Source organism: Bubalus kerabau, unplaced genomic scaffold, assembly GCF_029407905.1.
Source record: "Bubalus kerabau isolate K-KA32 ecotype Philippines breed swamp buffalo unplaced genomic scaffold, PCC_UOA_SB_1v2 scaffold_42, whole genome shotgun sequence".
NCBI lineage: Eukaryota > Metazoa > Chordata > Mammalia > Artiodactyla > Bovidae > Bubalus > Bubalus kerabau.
In genome coordinates, this window is record NW_026577896.1 from 488539 (window position 1) to 506632 (window position 18094).

The following is an 18094-nucleotide window of genomic DNA, read 5'->3' on the forward strand; positions in this document are numbered from 1 at the left end:
AGGAGCCAGTCATGTCGCCCACACTCCCGCAGCCTGCTCCTTTGCAGGCGCAAACGCTAGAAGCTGGGAAGGGCTTGGCGAGGCTCGCCCAGGCAGAGCAGCCTCTCGACAGGGGCTCTGTCCTATCGCACCTGGGCGCAGGTCTGAAGCTCCGCCGGTGTGGAAGCTTACTCGGTCCTTTCCAATACAGGCTTGCAAGGACCCGCCGGCAGCCTAACTCATCTCTCCCGCGTGCTGGGACTGGGCATCCAGGCCTGGGCACAAAGCACTGCCTGGAGCTCTTTGCTCAGGGGCTGGTTCCCCTACGCTGGGGCTGTGCTAGGGAGCCCAAACGCACATGTCAAGGCCCCAAAACACATCCACACGTCTCTGCTCTGCAACAGAGCTCCGGGGAAGCCCAGTCTGGCAGGCGCTTTCTGGGCACAAAGGGAGGAACACTCTGGTTGTGGAGCTTCCTCCCCAAGACAGGGGCACTAGGACCCTGATTCCCTCCATTTACTGCTGAGTCTGCATTGCCAAGCAACAGCTTGGGAACGCAGCCTGGGGCGCTTCCCTTCCCTCGGACAGAGCTCTCCTTGCGGTAGGCCTTGGTAGTTTGCATACAATGGGGCCCTAAGCCCTCTGCAAGTTGGCCTGGCTCCTAGGTCCAAAGGGCAGGCCAGAGCGGAGCTGAGGCTGTCAGGCTCCAGACACATCTCCCATACTCCTGCATCCTGATCCTACCCGGGCGTGAACGCTAGAAGCTGGGAAGGTACCTGGACCGTGCAGGGGCGGGGCGAACGTGGGCGGCGTGGGGCGGGGTTCGGCTTCTGGCGGGGGTGGGGGCGGGCTTCCCAGTTGTGCTCTCGGAGGTGGACACTGAGGCTGAAAACGCGCCGGGAGCGCACCCGGGACTGGGTAAACCCGGGCTGCGCGGGTCGAGATTCCGATGGCTTTAGGTGGGGGTCGGTCCCAATTGCGCTCTCGGGGGTTGCAACTGCGGCTGGGAACGCCCATTTCGTCCGCTCCTGGGTCCCCAAGGATTGCCATCCCGTGGGTGCAGCGGAGGGCTGCGGACCACAGGTAAGGGAACTGGGACTGCGTGGAGCAGGGAACCACGTATTCCGCCCTCTGTTGGCACATTCTCGGAGCTCCCCAACCTGGAGGTTGCAGAAAGGCCTCGCCCTTGGTGTCAAGGCCTTTACCGCTCCACCCCTTTGCTGAAGAATCTCAGTCTGCACGGTTTTCCCAAGCAGCCTAGTGTCCCCTGGAAGTCCAAGGGACAGAACCCTGAACTCTGGCCGGCTGGCCCAGCCCTGCTTCTGGCACTTTGTAGGCCAGCGGGCCCTGGAGCACCTGCTAGGATGAGAAAGGGAAGGGTCCGCGAATTGCACCCTAGAAAGTTAGTAGGGTGCATGGATTTCAAACCCTGGTGGCCGCCCAGGCAGCAAAGAAGTGGGGAGGGCACCTTGCTGCCCTTTCATGGCAGAATCTGTGGCTGTCCTGATGCGTGGGCCTTTTCATGGGGACCTTGTGCAATAAAAGTTTGGTGTTTTGGTACTGAATAATTAGAAATTGTAAAAAGTTTAAATTATGTGGTGGTGTAATTAAAAAACAAAACAAAACAAAACCAAGCCCCAAGTGTTTGGCACAGGGAGGTTTAAGTATTGAAGGCCTGTTTTCCTTGCACTGTGGCATTCTATCAAGAAGTGTGCAGGATTTTTTTTTTTTAAGAAAAGTTTTTGAAGTGAGGGAAACAGGAAACCCAGAGGTGCCCCTGTATTTTGGGGAAGGCCTTAGGAGGTCACTTGGAAATGCTGCTGGCTGTGGGGGAGGGGGGCAGATGGGCTGTGCAGGCTTGTCCTTTGCATTCATGTTCTTGTGTGTAGAAACCCAGCTCGGAGCCATCTCCTGATGTGTAAGAATTTTGCAGACAAACCTTGAGCTAAGCAATGCATTTGTTCCTGAGGAAATGTTTGTCTTAAGCGATGTAAATATCCTATGTATATCCGCTGGACTCTGGCTTCAGGTCGGTTCCCCCAGTAGGCTCAGAAGCGACTTGAACAAAACAGTATATTTTCCTCGTACCTTGTTCTCCTAATCTATGTTAAGGAAATGATATATTTGCCTGGAATACTGCCTTTCTTCAAGATTCATGTCAATCAGTTTTTGGCCCAGGATGACTCACCTGCTGCCAATGTGACCTCAAGGCATGTCGTGGGGGAGGGGCCTGGTGCCATTCCCTGAGACAGTGCCTTTCTTTCCTTAGCTGACTGCTAGTGCCTGTAGAATATCTGGCTAGAGACCAGCAGGGCGTACACCCCGCCTCAAGTCTAAGTCAGCAGCTTTCTCTATCTCATTTATACTTTAATAACAATTGATGACACAAAAGCTCTGAGCGATCAAATCATATCAAATCTTCATTTCAGATTGAAGATGCATTCCATGGTATTGCCATCTTAAGTCTTTCCATTGTTATGGAATATCTGTCCATGTATTCAGGATAGTTTTCAGCCAGGGTGTATAATTTCCAGTGTGCCAGTCTTGTCATCCTCGTTACATCCATGGCAAAGTGTTGTATTCATGTTGACATTATTGAAAGGGAATTTTTTTAAATTCCTTTTCAGATTATTATCTGCTAATATATACAGAAAAAACTGTGTAATCTTTCGTTTTTATCAGTTCGGACAGCTTGATAATTGTCTTTAATTTCTTTCCTTTCTCATACTTTAAGATTTTCCGGGCACCGTACATGTACTGCCTCACCCCTAATCTCAGTCATGTGTTCAAAGAAATTCTGTCCTTTGTTTGTTTACTTATTTTTTGCAACATTGAAATCGTTTTGACTATGCTGGGTCTCTGCTGCAAGATGGAAGTTGCTAGGACCTCTGGACTGCAGTCTTCCATCTTTTATTGACCTCTTGTTGACCTCTGCAGAATCCTGGTTGGCGGGAGCTTGTTAGTTCCTTGTTCCTTACCAGGACCTCCTGTGGTAAGTGTTTTTCTCTTCTCTGTTGCCTGGTAAGGGTGGATGGTTATTGGCATCCCAAAGCTAGCGAGAAGGCAATGGCACCGCACTCCAGTACTCTTGCGTGGAAAATCCCATGGATGGAGGAGCCTGGTAGGCTGCAGTCCATGGGGTCGCTAAGACTCGGACACCACTGAGCGACTTCACGTTCACTTTTCACTTTCATGCATGGGAGGAGGAAATGGCAACCCACTCCAGTGTTCTTGCCTAGAGAACCCCAGGGACTGTGGGGCCTGGTGGGCTGCCTTCTATGGGGTCGCACAGAGTCGGACACGACTGAAACGACTTAGCAGCAGCGGCGGCGGCAGCAGCAGCAGAAGCAGTGCATCGATATCAAAAGAGCTGCAAACAGTCAGGAAGGATCACATATGTCACCGTGAAACACTACTTCTCCACTTAGCCAAAGCTAACCAAAGATTTCTGTTCTAGGTCAACCTAGAAGAGATCACTTAAGAGGTAAAGAAACTTAAACTCCATTAGCAAAGGAAGTTCGGCATCTCAAGAAAACTTGTGCTAGGCACAGAACTCTTTTCTGGGGGTCCACTTTCCCTACAACCTCCTTATCCCATTCTGTACCCATTCCCTTGCTTCTCCCATTCTGAAACTGCCACCTGTAAGACAGAACTACTTCGTTTTCCTTCCTCAAGTGCCATTGCATTCCACATACTTTCTTGTAATAACAAGTCATACATTTCCCTTCAGCAACCAAGAACTGACTTTTATATTGGCATTCGCTATAGCCCGCCCCCCTCCCCCCACCCCCAAGAACAGAACAAAACAAAACAATTGCTTTCTTATATTTAACATGTCAGGATGGTGCCAGACACTATTCATGGAGAGTCAAAAATCTCTTTTGTTTCTGTGTAAAAGGGAGGTCCTTTCAAGTCGTGAATGTTTCAGAACTTTCATTTATTTGGAAATGACCTAGCTATTCAATACACTGTCGTCACAAGGATAGAAACTCGGGTAACCAAAACACCTGGAGAAACGTTTGTTAGTTCAGTTCAGTTCAGTTGCTCAGTCGTGTCTGACTCTTTGGGACCCCGTGGCCTGAAGGACACCAGGCTTCCGTGTCCGTCACCAGCTCCAGGGGCTTGCTCAAACTCATGTCCATCGAGTCAGTGATGCCATCCAACCATCTTATCCTCTGTCATCCCCTTCCCCTCTGCCTTCAATCAAGACTATGAGAGGCAGATATTTTAGAGTATAATTATTGTAAAGAGTTTGTCTAAAAGCTCATATCACATTTATATTTTTTACTTTTGTTGTTGTCGTTTCCAGGTAGTTTCTTGCTGACAAGCTTGTGACAGATATAACAATAGAGCAATTTTTACCTCAAAAGAAACCTAGGCACTATGAACATGTTGTGCTTAGTGTTGTTGACTCTTAGACATGTCTATAACGGAGGAGCAAAACCAAAAATACTAGATATTTAATATTGACTAGTTCCCAGTTCACGGGACTCTGACATTCATTTAGGTCAATGTTTTCTTGTATTTCCAGCAGTTTGATTTGGAAGGGCTGCCTTGTCTTGAGACCACTGAAATCAGAACACAGAACTTGAGCAATATTATCAAAAAACACAAGGCTCACACTGACACATACCTTAATCCAAACAGACAGACAAGACATCTTCCAGGTTTCCGCCTGAGATTTAAAATATTTCTTTGAGCCAGTCTTCTGGGGAGTGGGGGGATGGGGGTGGCAGTGAGGCAGGCTTGGGTAACAAGCTAATTGTTGGTCATTGCATATGCAAAGAACCAGCTTTCCGGGTTCCAAGGAAAAAAGTTTCCTTGGTAACCAACTTTGTCTGGTTCTATAGAATATCATGGCCTTCCTAGGTCAGGTCATCTTGCCTTTCTGTAGTCCTCGTTTTATCCCTAAATCATAAACAGCTTGGATTGTCTCTGTGGGGTGTATGTATTGTCCTCATGTTTGACCTGGCGGCAGCAGCGAGGTCCGAGAGCCTCTCCTGGAAGCGGGCGTGGGGACGGGGCTCAGCGTGAGCCACTGGTGAAGGTGGGCAGCGCCCCTGGAGCGCGGCAGGGGCGGGGCGAACCCGGGCGGCGCAGGGCGGGTGTCGGCTCCTGGCGGGGGTGGGGGAGGGCTTCCCAGTTGTGATCTCGGAGATGGCCACTGCGGCTGGAAACGCGCCGGGAGCGCACCCAGGGCGGGGTAAACCTGGGCTGCACAGGTCGAGATTCCGCTCGCTGTGGGTTGGTGGTCGGTCCCTGTTGTGCTCCCGGTGGTCACCAATGTGGCTGGGAACCCGCCGGGATCCCGGCAGGGCCGGGGCGAAACCTGGCGGCGCGGGGCGGGGTGGGGTTCCGTTCGCAGCGGGGGTCGGCTCCTGGCAGGGGTGGGGGAGGGCTTTTCAGATGTGCTGTTGGGGGTCGCCATTGCGGCTGGGAATGCCCATTTCGTGAACTCCTGGATCCCCAAGGATCGGCATCCATTGGCCACAGCGGAGGGGTGCGGAACACAGGTAAGGGAACGGGGACTGCGTGGAGCAGGGAACCATGTATTCCGCCCTGTGTTGGCACAGTCTCAGAGCTCCCCAACCTGGCGGTCGCAGAAAGGCCTCGTCTTTGGGGTCAAGGCCTTTACCGCTCCACCCCTCTGCTGAAAAACCTCAGAGTCTGCGCGGTTTTCCCAAGCAGCCTAGTGTCCGCTGGAAGTCCAAGGGACAGAACCCTGAATTCTGGCCGGCTGGCCCAGCCCTGCTTCTGGCACTTTGTAGGCCAGCGGGCCCTGGAGCACCTGCTAGGATGGGAAAGGGAAGGGTACGCGAATTGCACCCTGGTGGCCGCCGAGGCAGCAAAGAAGTGGGGAGGGCACCTTACTGCCCTTTAATGGCAGACAGAATCTGTGGATGTCCTGCTGCGTGGGCCTTTTCATGTGGACCTTGTGCAATAAAAGTTTACCGGTGACCTTAGGGAACTTCCCAGTGTGCTTCTGACAGATGAGGGATGCCGAGGAGTTGGCGGGCCTCTCAGAACTCCGCTGGGTTTGGCGCAATGGAAGAGGGCCTCATCTCCAGGGAAGGCAGGAACCTCAGGCTTCCTCTCCGTTTCGGACTCCGACAGCAGGGTCCATGCAGAGTTGGGGCAGGAGAGTCAGGAATCGTCTTGTCTGAGGAAGGGAACTCCGCTTGCCTCTCGAGGTGCTCAGGGGGTCTCAGGCCCCTTGTTGAGCTGTGTGTGGAACCTGCGGGTGTTTCTGGACGATGCACGACAGTGACAGTGCCCCTTCGTGTTGTGCCTTCACCCACTGGCTTGCCTTCGAAGAGGTGTCCGGGCCTCCGGTTCTTTTAAAGAGCGGACAGGGAAATAGGGGTCTTTCGGCATGTGGGACCACCAACGGGGCTAGTCTCAAATTTCCTAGTGAGGCCGGCTTCATCCTGAGGTGTGCCGGGAAGGCCGAGGACCCTTCCTGACAACTCAGGGGGATCGACTCTCCTGTCGCCATCAGGAGGGGAGAAGGGGCTCAGATGAAGTGGGGAAGGAACCCTCGGTGTTACCCTCGAGGGAAACCGGCGTGTGAGGGACTTTTGGGGGATGCATTAAAGGAGTCAGGTACCGTTTCACAGTTCAGGACAGAACCTAGGACTTCCCTTGAGACGCCGTAGCGGGCAAGGGCCTCATCTTGCGAAGACGTTGGAACCATGTGGATTTTCTCGTGTTGCGGCGGGATTCTAGAGTTACGACGGGGATTTCAGGCTTCCTCTTGTATTGGCCTGGGAAGCCTAATCTTCCATTCGAGTTGCGAGGGAAAGCTGGGGGTTGCACTCGAGTCACTGCAGGGCCAAAGAGACCTCATCTAGGTCTGTGTCCGGGACTTAAGGTTCCTCTCAAGGGAAGACAGGGATCTCGGGGTGGCGTTCCAACTCCCCAGGGGAGTCAGGCCTCGTCTCGAGGGCAAGCAAAGGATGCCGCTCTCCTCTCAAGTCGCGACGCAGATCTCTTGGAGCCCACTGAGTGGCCTCAAGGGAGTCAGGCCTCCTCTTCAGTTTGGAGAGAGGACTCGGGATTGCCCTCTGGGTAAGGCAGGAAAAGAAGGCTCTCACCTCGCGAGGACGGGGCCTTCTCAGGGGTTTCCTCGAGCTGCGGCGCCCGTGGGGGTTTTCTCACGAGGCAAGATGAAGATCTCAGGGAGCCTCTCGTGCGGTGCCAGGGAAGTCAGGTCTCCGTGCCCGTGGCGAGGGGGAGCGCGTCATGGCTCTCGAGTCATGGGAGAGGACTAGGGCCTCCAGAGGCATTGAAGAAGGACATTCGAGGTCTTTCTGGGGTTGGGGCGGGAAAGCCTCATTTCCCTCGACTTCTGCCGGGGACCTTAGGGAACTTCCCATGGTGCCTCTGATAGGTGAGTGATCCTGTGGAGTTGGCGGGGCCTTTCGGGACTCCGCTGGGCTTGGCGCAAAGGAAGAGGGCCTCACCTCGAGGGGAGGCAGGAACCTTAGGCTTCCTCTCCTTTTCGAACTCCGAACACAGGGTCCCTGCAGAGTTGGGACAGGAGAGTCAGGCCTCGTCTTGTCTGAGGAAGGGAACTCCGCTTGCCTCTCGAATTGCTCAGGGTGTCTCAGGCACCTCGTAGAGCTGTGTGTGGAAACCGCGGGGTATCCCGGACGATGCACGGGGGTGTCAGTACCCCTTCGAGTGGTACCTTCACCCACAGGGTTGCCTTCGAAGAGGTGTCCGGGCATCGGGTTCTTATTCAGAGCGGACTGGGAAATCGGGGTCGTTCGGCATGTGGCACCACCCATGGGGCTCGTCTCGAATTTCCTCGGGAGGCCGGCCTCATCCTGAGGTGTTCCGGGAAAGCCAGGAACCCCTTCCAGACCACGCAGGGGAATCGACTCTCCTGTCGCGATCAGGAGGGGAGAAGGGGCTCAGATGAAGCGGTGACGGGACCCTCGGTGTTCCCCTCGAGGGAACCCGGTGTGTCGGGGAGCTTTGGGGGTCGCATGAAAGCTGTCAGGGACCCTTTCGCCCTTCAGGGCGGAACAGGGGACTTCCCTTGAGACGCCATCGCGTGCAAGGGCCTCATCTTGCGAAGAGGTGGGAACCATGTGGTTTTTCTCGAGTTGCGGCGGGATTCTCGAGTTATGACGGGGATCTCAGGCTTCCCCTTGGGTTGGCCCTGGGAAGCGCAATCTTCCCCTCGAGTTGCGAGGGAAAGCTGGGGGTTGCGCTCGAGTCACTGCAGGGCCGAAGAGACCGCACCTAGGCTTGTGTCTGGGACCTAATATTCCTCTCCAGGGAAGGCAGGGATCTCGGGGTTGCATTCCAGGCTCCCCCGGGGAGTTAGGCCTCGTCTCGAGGGGAAGCCAAGGGCTCCGCTCTCCTCTCGAGTCGCGACGCGGTTCTCTTGGAGCCCCCTGAGCGGCCTCAAGGGAGTCCAGCCTCCTCTTCCGTTTGGAGAGAGAACCCGGGATTGCTCTCCAGGCCATGCAGGAAAAGAAGGCCCTCAGCTCGCCTGGACGGGGGCGTCTCAGGGGTTTCCTCGAGCTGCGGCGCCCGTGGGGGTTTTCTCCCGAGGCACGACGAGGAACTCAGGGAGCCTCTCGTGCGGCGCCAGGGAAGTCAGATTTCCATGCGCGTGGCGAGGGGGAGCGCGTCATGGCTCTCGAGTCACGGGTGGGGACTAGGGCCTCGAGACGCTTTGATGAAGGACTCTCGAGGTCTTTCTTGGGGGGCGGCGGGAAAACCTCTTTTCCCTCGCCTTCTTTCGGGGACCTTAGGGAACTTCCCAGGGTGCCTCTGAGAGGCGAGGGATCATGTGGAGTTGGCGGGGCCTCTCGGGACTCCGCAGGGTTTGGCGCAATAGAAGAGGCCTCATCTCGGGGGGAGGCAGAAACCCCAGACTTCCTCTCTGTTCGGACTCCGACATCACGGTCCCTGCAGAGTTGGGACAGGAGAGTCAGGCCTCGTCTTTTCTGAGGAATGGAACTCCGCTTGCCTCTCGAGTTGTTCATGGGGTTTCAGACCCCTTGTCAAACTGTGTGTGGAATCTGCAGGTTTTTCCAGACGATGCACGGGGGTGTCAGTGACCCTTCGTTTTTTTTCTTCATCCACAGGGTTGCCTTCGAAGAGGTGTCCGGGCATCGGGTTCTTATGAAGAGCAGACCGGGAAATCGGGGTCGTTCAGCATTTGGCACCACCCACGTGGGTAGTCTCGAATTTCCTCATGAAACCGGCCTCATCCTGAGGTGTGCCGCGAAGGTCATGAAACTCTTCCAGACAAAGCAGAGGAATCGACCCTCCTGTGGCGATCAGGAGGGGAGAAGTGGCTCAGATGAAGTGCTGCTGGGAACCTCGGTGTTTCCCTCAAGTGAGACAGGTATGTCGGGTAGCTTTTGGGGTCGCATAACGCGTTCCAAGTACCGTTTCGCAATTGAAAATGGAAAGTTGGACTTCTCTTGGGGTGCTCCAGCGGGCAAGGGCCTCATTTTGGAATGACTGCGGAACCACTTGGTTTTTCTCGAGTTGCGGTGGGATATTTGAGTCACCACAGGGAATTCATGCTTCCTCTTGTGTTGGCCCACAAAATCTTATCTTCCATTCGAGATTCGAGGAATAGCTGGATGTGCGCTCTAGTCACTGAAGGCAAAAGAGACCCCTCCAAGGCTTGTGTGCAGGACCTAATGTTCATGTCAAGGCTCGACAGAAATCTCGGGGTTGCATTCCAGACTCACCTTGGAGTCAGGCCTCGTCTCGAGGGGAAGCAAAGGACTCCGCTCTCCTCTCGAGTCGCGACACGGGTCTCTTGGAGCCCACTGAGTGGCTTAAAGGGAGTCAAACCTCCTCTGGTGTTTGGAGGGAGGACACGGGATTGCTCTCCAGGCAATGCATGAAATGAAGGCCCTCATCTCCCGATGACTGGGGCATCTCGTAGGTTTTCTCGAGCTGTGGCGCTAGTGTGGGGTTTCTCACGAAGTAAGACTGGGAGCTCAGTGAGCCTCTCACGTGGTGCCAGGGCAGTCAGGTCTCTATGCACGTGGTGAGAGGGAGCCCGTCATTGTTCTTGAGTCATGGTAGGGGATTGGGCCTGAAGACGTGTTAAAGAAGGACTCTCGAGGTCTTTCTTGGGTTGCAGCAGGAAACCCTGGGTTCCATCGACTTGTGCCAGTGACCTCAGGAAGCTTCTCAGCGTGCCTCTGAGAAGTCAGGGTCACTGTGGAGTTGGGAGGGGCCTCTCGGAACTCCACTGGGTTTGGTGCAATGGAAGAGGGCCTCATGACAAGTTGAGGCAGGAACCTCAGGGTTCCTCTCCTGGCTTCGAATGCGCCGGATCTGACTCGGATCCCAGAGTCCCTGCAGAGTTGGGACAGGAGAGTCAGGCCTCGTCTTGTGTGCAGGAATGGAACTCCGCTTGACTCTCGCGTTGTTCATGGGGTGACAGGCCACTTGTCGATTTGTATGTGGAACTTGCGGGTTTTTCTGGACGATGCACCGGGGTGTCACTGCCCCTTCGTGTTGTGCCTTGATCCACAGGATTGCCTTCGAGTTGGGTTCTGCCATCGGGTTCTTATCAAGAGCAGACCAGGGAATCGGGGTCTTTTGGCATGCCGCACCACCCACGAGGCTATGTCTCGAATTTCCTCGTGAGACTGGCCTCATCTTGAGGTGCGCCAGGAAGGTCGGGAACGCCTTCCAGACAAATCAGGGGAATCGAACCTCCTGTCGCGATCAAGAGGGGAGAAGAGTCTCAGATGAAGTGGTGCCGGGAACCTCGGTGTTCTCCTCAAGTGAGAATGGTATGTCGGGAAACTTTTGTGGTCGCATCAAGGGTTCCAAGTAACTTTTCGCTCTTCAATAAGGAACGTGGGACTGCTCTTGAGACGCTGTAGCGGGTAAGGGCCTCATCTTTCGATGACGGGGGAACCACGTGGTTTTTCTTGAGTTGCGGCGGGATTCTCGAGTTACGACGGGGAATTCAGGCTTCCTCTTCAACTGGCCCAGGGAAGTCCAGTTTTCATTCGAATTGCGAGTTAGAACTGGGGATTGCTTTCGAGACACTGCAGGGCCAAATAGACCTCATCTAGGCTTGTGTCCAGGACCTAATGTTCCTCTGCTGGGGCGACAGCGATCTCGGCATTGCATTCTCGACTCATCCAGGGAATCAGGCCTCGTCTCGAGGGGAAGCCAAGGACACCGCTCTCCTGTCAAGTCGCGACGGGTATATCTTGGAGCTCACTGTGTGGCCTAAAATGAGTCAAGCCTCCTGTGGAGTTTGGAGAGAGGACTCAGGATTGCTCTCCAGGCCATACAGCAAAAGAAGGCCCTCATCTCGTGAGGACTGGGGCGTCTCGTGGGTATTCTCGAGCTTCGGCTCCAGTGTGGTGTTGCTCACGAGGTATAATGGGGAGCTCAGGGAGCCTCTCCTGTGGCGCCAGGGAAGTCAGGTTTCTATGCGCGTGGCTAGGGGGAGTGCGTCATTGCTCTTGAGTCATGGTAGGGGAATCGCACCTCAAGACGCGTTGAAGAAGGACTCTCGAGGTCTTTTACGGGTTGGGGCAGGAAACCCTTGCTTCCCTCGGCTTGTGCCGGTGATCTCAGGAAGGTATAAGGGTGCCTCTGAGAAGTCAGGGATACTGTGCAGTTGGGAGGGGCCTCTCGGGACTCCACTGGGTTCGGTGCAATGGAAGAGGGCCTCATCTCGAGTGGAGGCAGGAAATTCATGTTTCCTCTCCTGACTTCCCCTGGGCCAGATATGACTCAGATCGCAGTTTCGCTGCAGAGTTCGAACAGGAGAGTCAGGGCTCGTCTTATGTGGAGGAATGGAACTCTGCTTGCCTCTCCAGTTGTTCACGGGGTGACAGGTCACTTCTCTAGCTGTGTGTGGTACCTGCGGGTTTCTCCGGACGATACCCGGGGGTGTCAGTGCCCCTTCGTGTTGTGCCTTCATCAAAAGGGTTATCTTCAAAGAGGTGTCTGAGCATTGGGATCTTATCAAGAGCGAACCGGGAAATCGGGGTCTTTCGGCATGTGTCACCATCCACGAGGCTATGTCTCGAATATCCTCGTGAGACCGGCCTCATCCTGAGATGCACCGGGAAAGGCGGGAACCCCTTCAGACAAAACAGGGGAATCGACCCTCCTGTCGCGATCAGGAGGGGAGAAGGGGCCCAGATGTAGTGGTACTGGGAACCTCGGTGTTCTCCTCGAGTCAGACCGGTGTGTCGAGGAACTTTTGTGGTCGCATCAAGGGTGCCAATACAGTTTCGCACTTCAAGACGGAACGTGGGACTTCTCTTGAGACGCTGTAGGGGGCAAGGGCCTCATCTTGCGATGACAGGGGAACCACGTGGCGTTTCTCGAGTTGTGGCGGGATTCTCGAGTTTCGAAGGGGAATACAGTCTTCCTCATGTGTTGGCCCAGGGAAGTCCTATCTTCCATTCGAGTTTCAAGGGAGAGCTGGGGATTGTCCACGAGTCACTGCAGGGCAAAATAGACCTCATCTAGGCTTGTGTCCAGGACTTAATGTTCATCCCTAGGGGCGACAGGGATCTCGGGCTTGCATACCAGACTCACCCGGGGAATCAGGCCTCGTCTCGAGGGGAAACAAAGAACTCCGCTGTCCTTTTGAGTCGCGATGGGTATCTCTTGGAGCCCACTGTGTGCCCTAAATGGAGTCAAGCCTCCTGTGGTGTTTGGATAGAGGACTCGGGATTCCTCTCCAGGCCATGCAGGAAAAGAAGGCCCTCATCTCGCGATGACGGCGGCATCTCGTGGGTTTTCTAGACTGCCGCACTAGTTCCAGGTTTCTGACGAGGTACGAGAGGGAGCTCAGGGAGCCTCTGTGTGGCGCCAGGGAAGTCAGGTCCCCATGAGATGGCTAGGGGGAGTTCGTCATTGCTCTCGAGTCATGGTAGGGTAATCGGGCCTCAAGACGGGTTGAAGAAGGACTCTCGAGGTCTTTCTCGGGTCACTGCATAAAACCCAGGGTTCCCTTGACTTGTGCCTGCGACCTCAGGGAGCTTCTCAGAGTGCCTCTGAGAAGTCAGGGATACTGTGCAGTTTGGAGGGGCCTCTCGAGACTCCTCCGCATTTGGTGGAATGTAAGAGGGACTCATCTCGAGTTGAAGCAGGAACCTCAGTGTTCCTCTCCATTTCTGACTCAGATCGCAAGGTCCCTGCATGTTGGTACAGGAGAGTCAGGCCTCGTCTTTTCTGGAGGATGGGACTCCTCTTGCCTCTCGAGTTGTTCTCGAGGTGACAGGTCACTTGTCGAGCTGTGTGTGTAACCTGCCCGTTTTTCCGGATGATGCACAGGTGTGTTAGTGCCCCTTCGTGTTGTACCTTCATACTCAAGGCTGCCTTCCAAGAGGTGTCTGAGCATCGGATTCTTATCAAGAGCGAACCGGGAAATTGGAGTCTTTCGGCAAGTGGCACCACCCACAAAGCTACGTATCGAATTTCCCCATGAGACCGGCCTCATCCTGAGTTGTGCAGGGAAGGTCTGGCCCCCTTACAGAAAAAGCAGGGGAATCGACCCACCGGTCACGATCAGGAGGGGAGAAGGGGCTTAAATGAAGTGGTGCCGGGAACCTCGGTGTTCCACTAGAGTGAGACCGGCGTGTTGGGGGACTTTTGGGGTCGCATCAAGGGTGCCAAGTACCGTTTCGCATTTCAAGACGGAACCTGGGACATCTTTTGAAACGCTGTAGCGGGCAAGGGCCTCATCTTGCGATGACGGGAGAACCACGTGGTTTTGCTCGAGTTGCAGCGGGATTCTCGAGTTATGACCGGGAATTTAGGCTTCCTCTTGTTGGCCTTGAAATCCAATCTTCCATTCGGGTTGCGAGGGGGAGCTGGGGATTGCGCTAGAGTCACTGCAGGGCAAAAGAGACCTAATCTAGGCTTGTGTCCAGGATCTAATGTTGCTCTCCAGGGGCGACAGGGATCTCGGGTTTGCATTCCAGACTCATCCGGGGAGTCAGTTCTCACCTCGAGGGTAAGCAAAGAAGTCCGCTCTCGTCTCGAGTCGCGATGGGTATCTCTTGGAGCCCAATGTGTGCACTAAAGGGAGTCAAGCCTCCTGTGGAGTTTGGAGAGAGGACTCGGGATTGGATTCCAGGCCATGCAGGAAAAGAAGGCCCTCATCTCGAGATGACGGTGGCGTCTCGTGGGTTTTCTTGAGCTGTGGCGCCAGTGTGGGGTGTCTCATGAAGTACCACGGGGATCTCAGGGAGCCTCTTGTGTGGCGCCAGGAAAATCCAGTATTCCATTCGAGTTGCAAGTTAGAACTGGGGATTGCTCTCCAGTCACTGCAGGGCAAAATAGACATCATCTACGCTTGTGTCCAGGACCTAGTGTTCCACTACTGGGCCGACAGGGATCTCAGGGTTGCATTCTCGACTCACCCGGAGAGTCAGGCCTCATCTTGAGGGGAAAAAAAGGACTCCGCTCTCCTGTCGAGTCGCGACGGGTATCTCTTGGAGCCCACTGCGTGGTGTAAAGGGAGTGAAGCCTCCTATGGAGTTTGGAGAGATGACTCGGGATTGTTTTCCTGGCCATGCAGGAAAAAAGGCCCTCATCTCGCGATGACGGGGGCGTCTCGTGGGTTTTCTCCAGCTGCGGCGCCAGTATCAGATTTCTCACGAGGTATGACGGGGAGCTCAGAGAGCCTCTCGTGTGGTGCTAGGGACGTCAGGTCTCCGTGCGTGTGGTGAAGGGGAGTGCGTGATTGCTCTCGAGTCATAGTAGGCGAATCTGGCCTCAAGACGCATTGAAGAAGGACTCTCGAGGTCTTTCTCGGGTTGCGGCAGGGAACCCTGGGTTCCCTCGACTTGTGTCGGTGACTTCAGGCAACTTCTCAGGGTGCCTCTGAGAATTCAGGGTCACTGTGGATTTGGGAGGGGCCTTTCGTTACTCAACTGGGTTTGGTGCAATCGAAGAGGGCCTCATCTCGAATGGAGGCAGGAACATCAGGGGTCCTCTCCATTTCTGACTCGGGTCGCAGGCTACCTGCCGAGTATGGACAAGAGAGTCACGCCTCATCTTCTGTGGAGGAATGGATCTCCGCTTGCCTTTCGAGTTGTTCACAGAGTGACAGGCCACTTGTTGAGCTGTGCGTGGAACCTGCGGGTTTTTCCGGACGATGCACAGGGGTGTCAGTGCCCCTTCGTGTTGTGCCTTCATCCACAGGGTTGCCTTCAAAGAGGTGTCCGGGCATCGGGTTCTTTTCAAGAGCGTACCGGAAAATTGGGGTCTTTCAGCATGTGGTACCACCCACGAGGCTATGTCTCGAATTTCCTCGGGAGACCGGCCTCATCCTGAGGTGCGCCGGGAAGGTAGGGAAACCTTGCAGACAAAGCAGGGGAATCGACCCACCGGTCGCGATCAGAAGGGGAGAAGGGGCTCAGATGAAGTGGTGCCGGGAACCTCGGTGGTCCCCTCGAGTGAGACCGGTATGTCACGGCACTTTTGAGGTCGCATCAAGGGTGCCAAGTACAGTTTCGCACTTCAAGACGGAACGTGGGAATTCTCTGGAGATGCTCTAGCGGGCAAGGGCCTCATATTGCTATGACGAGGGAAACACGTGGTTTTTCTCAAGTTGCGGCGGGATTCTCGAGTTACGACGGGGAATTCAGGCTTCCTCTTGTGTTGGCCCAGGAAGTCCAATCTTCCATTCAACTTGTCAGAGAGAGCTGGGGGTTGCTCTCGAGTCACTTCAGGGCAAAGAGTCCTCATCTAGGCTTGGGTCCAGGACGTAGTGTTCCTCTCCAGGGGCAACAGGGATATCGGGGTCGCATTCCAGTCTCACCCGGTGGGTCACGCCTCGTCTCGAGTGGAAGCAAAGGACTCCACTATCCTCTCGAGTGCGACGTGTAACTCTTTGAGCCCAATGAGTGGCCTAAAGTGAGTCAAGCGTCCTGTGTAGCTTGGACAGAGGGTTCACACTTGATCTGCATACCATGCAGTTAAAGATGGCCCTCCTCTCGTGATGACGGGAGCGTCTCATGGGTTTTTCTCGAGCTGCGGCGCCAGTGTGGGGTTTCTCACGAGATATGATGGGGAGATCAGGGAGCCTCTCGTGCAGCACCAGAGAAGTCAGGCCTCCATGCGTGTGGCCAGGCAGATCGCGTCATTGCTCTGGAGTCATGGGAGGGACTAGGGCCTCAAGACGCATTTACGAAGGACTCTCGAGGTCTTTCTTGGGTTGGGGCGGGAAACACTCGTTTCCCTCGACCTCTACCGGGGACCTTAGGGAACTTCCCAGGTGCCTCTGAGAGGTGAGGGATACTGAGGAGTTAGAGGGGCCTCTCGGGACTCCACTAGGTTTGACGAAATGAAAGAGGGCCTCATCTCGATTGGAGGCAGGAACTTCAGGCTTCCTCTCCATTTCTGACTCCGACCGCAGGGTCCCTGCAGGGTTGGGACAGGAGAGTCAGGCCTCGTCTTGTCTGAGTAATGGAACTCTGCTTGCCTCTCGAGTCGTTCAGTGGGTCTCAGGCCCCTTGTCGAGCTGTGTGTGGAACCTGCGGGTGTTTCCAGAAGATGCACGGGGGTTTCATTGCCCCTTCATTTTGTGCCTTCCCCCACAGGGTTGCCTTCAAAGAGGTGTCCGAGCATCGGGTTCATTTCAAGAGCGGACCGGGAAATCGGGGTCGTTCGGCATGTGGCACCACCCACGTGGCTCATCTCGAATTTTCTCGTGAGACCAGCATCATCCTGAGGTGCACCGGGAAGGCTGGGAACACCTTCCACACAAAGCAGGGGAATCGACTCTCCTGTCGCGATCAGGAGGGGAGATGGGGCTCAGATGAAGTGGGGCCGGGATTCTAGGTGTTCCAATCGAGGGAACCCGGCGTTTCAGGGAACTTTAGGGGTCGCATCAAGGGAGCCAAGTACCGTTTCCGACTTCAGGACGGAACATGGGACTTCCCTGGAGACGCTGTAGCGGGCAAGGGCCTCATCCTGTGAAGACGTTGGAACCACGTCGTTTTTCTCGAGTTGCGTCTGGATTCTCGAAAACGACGGGGATTTCAGGCTTCCTCTTGGGTTGGCCCTGGGAAGCCCAATCTTCCCTGGAGTTGCGAGGGAAAGCTGGGGGTTCTGCTCGAGTCACTACAGGGCCAAAGAGACCTCATCGAGGCGTGTGTCCAGGACCTAACATTCCTCTCCCGGGAAGGCAGGGATCTCGGGGTTGCATCCAGGCTCCCCCGGGGAGTCAGGCCTCGTCTCGAGGGGAAGCCAAGGACTCCGCTCTCCTCTCGAGTCGCACCGGGTATTTCTTGGACCCAACTGAGTGGCCTAAAGGGAGTCAATCCTCCTGTGAAGTTTGGAGAGAGGACCAGGGATTGCTCTCCAGGTCAGGCAGGAAAAGAAGGCCCCCATCTCTCCTTGACGGGGGCATCTTGTGGTTTTTCTCGAACTGCTGCGCCACTGTGGGTTTTCTCACGAGGTATGATGGGGTACTCAGGGAGCCTCTTGTGTGTTACTAGGGAAGTCAGTTTTTGTGCTTGTGGCGAGGGGAGCGCGTCCTTGCTCTGGAGACATGGTAGGGGAATCGGGCATCAAGAGATGTTGAAAAAGGACTCTCCAAGTCTTTCTTGGGTTACTTCAGGAAACTCTGGGTTCCCTCGACTTGTGCCAGTGACATCAGGTAGCTTCTCAGGGAGCCTCTGAGAATTCAGGGATACTGTGGTGTTGGGAGGGGCCTCTCGGGACACCACTGAGTTTGGTTCAATGGAAGAGGGCCTCTTCTCTAGTTGAGGCAGGAACCTCAGGGTTCCTCTCCATTTCTGACTCCGATCGCAGGGTCCCTGAAGAGTTGGGACAGGAGAGTAAGGCCTCATCTTGTGTGAAGGAATGCAACTTCACTTGCCTCTCGAGTTGTTCACGGGGTGACAGTCCACATTTGGAGCTGTGAGTGGAATCGGCGGGTTTTTCCAGACGATGCATGGGGATGTCAGTGTCCCTTCGTGTTGTGCCTTCATCCACAGGGTTGCCTTCGAAGAGATGTCCGGGCGTCAGGTTCTTATCTAGAGTGGACCGGGAATTCGGGATCTTTCAGCATGTGGCACCAACCATGAGGCTACTTTTCGAATTTCCTCATGAGACCGGCCTCATCCGGAGGTTC